This window comes from Lineus longissimus, chromosome 12, assembly GCF_910592395.1.
Source record: "Lineus longissimus chromosome 12, tnLinLong1.2, whole genome shotgun sequence".
In the NCBI taxonomy this organism is placed as follows: domain Eukaryota; kingdom Metazoa; phylum Nemertea; class Pilidiophora; order Heteronemertea; family Lineidae; genus Lineus; species Lineus longissimus.
Genome location: NC_088319.1, coordinates 3,165,859 through 3,171,245, shown reverse-complemented (window position 1 = coordinate 3,171,245; position 5,387 = coordinate 3,165,859). Strand labels below are relative to the sequence as shown.

The window sequence follows — 5,387 nt, the reverse complement described above, 5'->3', positions numbered from 1 at the left end:
AAGGTCCAGCAAGAGAACAATATTTGAAAGTCAAACATGGATTCATTCCAGGATACAGAGTGGAAGACACTGGATTCTGGGTAATGCTATGCCAGAACTTGGTTGTATCCCAGATGGGCTAGCGTATGACCCATCAGAAACCCATCCAGATGGGCTTCTAGAAATAATGAAATGGCCAGGGCCATTGTGCTCACCTCATGTGGAGGAAAGATGGATAAAGAGCATGGTATTGTGTCATGTAGTGTTAGGTTTGATGTAGGTCCAAGCAATTACAATTTCCCCAAAATGGCCAATTTACAATACATTCGACCTCTGTGACCTTGAAAAGTAGGTCAAATCAAAGAAGACCCGGGTGACACATTGAATGGTTGTTAGAATTAGATGTACCTATGATATAAAATTGGTGCCAATCGGGCAAGTCATTACTAGGAATAATGGCATTTTGAAGAGATTAGGATTTGGCCCCCTCCCTGGAGGCCAAACGGCAAATCAGATCGCACCAAACTTCGGTACCTAAGATCACCTGACCAAGGGGTACATGTGTACTTAATTTGTGATCAATAGTCATTGCAGTTAAGAAACGTGCCATAGTTACGGCCTGACGGCGAATTTACGCCATTTGACCTCTGTGACCTTGACAAGAAGGTCAAATTAAAAACCTGTGTGACATATACTGTATGGTGGTTAGATGTACCCATGATATCAAATTGGTGGCAATCGGGCAAGAAGTTAAGGAATAATCACATTTTTAAGGTTTTTGGATTTTGCCCCCTGGTGGACAAGTGGTGAATCATATTGGACCAAACTTCGGTCCCTAAGATCACCTGACTAAGGGGTAAATGTGTACCAAATTTGGTATCAATAGCCATTGCAGTTTAGAAACGTGCCATCGTTACATCCTAACGGCCAATTTACACCATATGACCTCTGTGACCTTGAAAAGGAGGTCAAATCAAAAACCCGGAGGATATATGATGCACCTTTGCTAGAAGTACCTACCATATTTTTTTCAAAATTTCCCGACTACTATTAAGGGAGATATTGCATATTTTCACTTTTAACGTTTGGCCCCCTGGTGGCCAAACCATGAAACGAATCGGACCGAAACTTGGTCTCCAAGGTGTCATTACATAAGGGTACATGTGTACCAAGTTTAAACTCAATAGCTCTAACAGTTACGAAACGTGCCCTGCTAACGGACGACGGACGACGACGGACGACGACGACGACGACGACGACGACGACGACGACGACGACGACGACGACGGACGACGGACGCCACGGTATGGGATAAGCTCACCTCTGCTAAGAGGTGAGCTAAAAACATTGAAGTTACTTCAGTCCCATGCACCAAAAGACTCGAGATCAGCACTTGATAATGGCCGGATTCAAAAGCAAAAACTAAATACAGCATGTTTTAAGCTAAATGATGATGGAAAGCTCCTCCTGAGAAAGTCACACCAATATTACTATCAGGTACAATTCCAGCTGAAAGTTATGGAAAGGCATTGGTGTGACTTTGTTCTGTATTCAGAAAAGGGAGACCAGAGTATAGAAAGAATATACAGGGATGAAGCATTCATTAGTGACATGGTGAAGCTGATATGCTATCTTTGGCACAGACTGCTTGCTCCTGAAATTTTTGAAATGAGAATTCCACGTGATTTGAAACCATTTGTTTTGTAATCATCCCGAAGACATGAATAAGGCCCTGCAGGGTGGTTTAAAAGTATCCAGTTTGGCCAGTGATTTGTAAATTTGTATTTGCCAGTAAAACATTGCTTTCATTATTAAAGGACTTAAAAGTCAGTGTGGTCTGTTTAGGGTAAATTAAAGTAGAACAGTAAATACGACACCAAACCTCGGTTTTATAAACATATTTTTTTCAAAATAATTCGATGTAAACTTACAAATATTTTTGAAGAATTTATTACAATTACTTCATTTACTTTTAATCATTCATAGAGACAACATGTTTTTCCAGTCATTACTAGTATATTCTAGTGACAGTGGGTTACTTCAAAGTTGGTGTTGGTGTTCACTTTGGGAAAGTGTTATAGTTTTTCAGCAGCCCTGGATGCATCATTTCCACAAACAAGGCTGTATACCCTTAGCTTTACACCTTACGTTTGTGTTGATCGCAGCGTCATTAAGAAACATTGTCTTTGTTGCTGCATAAAAGCCCTAACACTTTTACAAAATTGACACTAACACCAAATGTGAAGTCACCCACTGTTCGCTGAGATTTCACTCAAATCACAAGGGGAACTTGAAAGTTCACCAGGCAACAGGCAACAAATACAGCTTGGTTGGCCAAAGGTGCAAGCACCATTGGTATTGTACCTGCTATTAATCTGAATTTCTTCAAACGCTCGTTATAGCGCTCAACATGAATCCTGACTTTAGCTGTCTGGTTAATAATTTTTCTTGTGGAGTAAGCCTAGCTCGCCCATGCAGAAATGATGGAATGTTAAGTTCTACATTTTGGTTGTTCAAAATTTCCTTGACTCTGAATCCTCTGTCAGCAAGGACCAAGTCACCAGGATTTAGGAAATCAAGGAGTCCACACTTCATAAATACATCATGATCACTCATGGCACCTTCAAATAAATCGGAGATTAAAAAACCAGCACCATTTGGAGCAACAGCTATGAGGCATTTAACAGTATGGTGATGCTTGTAATTAGAATACAGATTTCCCTGCCTGGAAAGGTCTCTTGGCACTTCCACAAAAAATTCTGTGCAATCCATCACACACCTAATATTTTTGAATGACTGAAATGACTGTGGTAAATTGTTTTTGATATGAGCCCGGTCAGGAAACATTAGATGGCGTAAATCTTTGACATGGCAGTGTAGAAGCTGCAGCCACGTGGGGAATATTGTCCTTAAACTAGTCTCACATAACTTGAAAAAAGTGTTCATTGCAAAAAAGGAATAGCCCTTCCGTAGTCGAACAAACATGATGAAAAGTTGCTCCTGTGGTGAAGTTTTCCTATTGGACCTCACCTAGTAGTAGTCTTACTGCTGTCAGTACTGTCACTTTTATTAGAAGTAGTCTCACCTTTGTCACTTGAACATGTTCCGATATCCCTGTATCTATATTTGAGATTGTTCACTGCATCCCCAAGAAATTGAAACAGGGCAATGAATTGAAAGTAATGCAAACCAGTAAAGAATTTCATTTTTTTGTCATCGTCACAAATTGATTCCAATGACAGAATCTGCCATCAATGCAAGGCTTAGAACATGTAACAATAGATGGTTGTGTAATGTTACATTCCTCTAAAACTTTTTCATTTTTTTGGACAATATGTTCAATTTCAGCACCCAGACTAGAGTATACTTGAGTTCCGACGTCTCTCATAATGGGTGAACACGGTATCGCGACATGCACCACGTTTACTGTAATCACCGTTGGTGCTGCAACATCCTCAAAACTGGCTGTTGCATTTTCAAAACTGTTTGTGTCATCATTTTCATCCAAAACACTGCGTGTAGACGTTGCAGATAGGTCCAATAAGGCAAGGGCTGCTTCTTGTTTCAGCTTTTTACTCACTGGCATAGCCCTGGGTTTCGGACCACTCCTTTTCCTGCCAATTTTCTCAACCTGAAAAAGATTTAGAATTCAAATTAAATATTATTCAATTTCTTTATTTCAGAAGCAGACATGCCAGATGATGATCACGATGATCATGAGGATGACATTTCAGTTTCATCCGAAAAGTCAGCCACTTTCCCATCCGGCAGATGTCCTTCCTGCAACGCGTTGTGGTTCTGGCACAGCAGCGAGGGAAGTAAAATTGAATCCGACCAGGACAGTTCGACAGGTCTCTTGTTATCCCGATTCCATTGTCGACCACCAGGAAAGAAACTGGGACAGTGACGTAACCTGCCGTCCAGATTGTGGAAAACCACACGAGCCCTCATCTGGTTGCTCCATCCTCAACTTTAACTGGGACAGTGATGCAACCTGCTGTCCAGAATGCGACAACCCACATTCTCCAAGTGCTGAGTGCCAGTTTGAGGACGCCCAAAGAATCCACTATGGTGAAGAATACATGTAATTGAATGTGAAAACTATATTCAGAGTTATTATTAAAGTTGTTTTAAAACTGTTGTCAGTGTTAATTCTTCTAGCCCGTGTACATGCAATACACATAGTGACATACAGATGAGTACACATGCATGCATGGTAGGCCTACATAGATATCGATTGATTATTCACAATGGTTTTGCTTACCTCTGGAGATGAAGGCGCAGGAACAGGATCTGGATGCTCCGATGTTGGACCTGCACTGCCGATGAAATGTTTTGTACAGATGTATGTATCCTTTTTCACACGAGTATGATCAAACCCCACACGACCACACAGTCTTGCCCACCGATTACACTTTTCTGGATTCGTAATCGGTTTCGGGAATGTGATGAATCTAACCCCTTCCATATCTGGCCTATCTGCATATCTCGAGTCACTATTACATCTGCCGTAGCAGCAATGTTTCGTAGTTACCATTCCGTGTATTCCTGACGATATTGCGAAGGGTAAATTGCAAGAAATATTACTTTATTCGATCGACGATCAGCGCGAGCCTCCAGTGCATTTAGCTGCATCCATCCAAAAATAATGTCCGACATCCGGGATACTGGTGACGTCACGGGCTCGTCACCGCAATATCGATGGCTATAAATAGTAACTTCGCGTAATGCTATTTATAGCATTCCGCGAAGATGACGTCACTGCAGCTGCTGCCCTCTATTTCCCCATCGCTGAATTACAGGCAATGTCGGACAAACATGCGGTTTCGTAATGGATTCAGGCTTTCTAACTAGGGCAGTTAGATTCAATCTGGCACATGTCCGAGTGTTGGAAATACTACATAATTGTTCTGAATAATTCTCTCTCTGACTCTATGGTATCATTCATGCTAAAAACAATTCAGGGTCAATCAAAGATAATTGACTTTGAAATAAGCTCAAATGCGTAGAAATAAGTGTCGATGTCCGACTGTCACGTGACTAAAACGTCATCAATATCTTACGCAAATGACCTTGTGAGCTATAAGTAGTAACTTCGCGGAATGCTATTAAGTCCCCAAACTGACGGAGCTCATTGATTCATGAAAATGTTTGATCTGTTATTATTTTCATCACGTTTTTGTTCCAGAATTCGTATCTTGGCGTCGTCTGAATGGCACTTGGTTTATTCAAGCGATTGTTGACATCTTTGCAAAGTTCTCTCACAAGGAACTTCTGGGGGATCTACTCCTCTAGATAAGCAGTTACACCCGAGGCCTCCCTTGCCTTAGTCTGCTTGATAGGGTCAGGACAAAATTATATGTTAACCCCTTTTGGCTGTGAACGTTTTTTTGGCCAGCAACGGCCCA

General features: G+C 41.3%; 1 long non-coding RNA gene across 1 annotated transcript; it reads right to left on the bottom strand.

Annotated features, from left to right (window-relative positions):
* Positions 1 to 1,862: 1,862 nt before the first annotated feature.
* On the bottom strand, positions 1,863 to 4,564 carry LOC135496979 (uncharacterized). Its single transcript, XR_010448748.1, has 2 exons — positions 4,244 to 4,564; positions 1,863 to 3,610 (listed from the first exon to the last, which is right to left on the bottom strand). It is a non-coding gene; the product is annotated as an uncharacterized LOC135496979 (long non-coding RNA).
* Between the last annotated feature and the right edge of the window lie 823 nt (positions 4,565 to 5,387).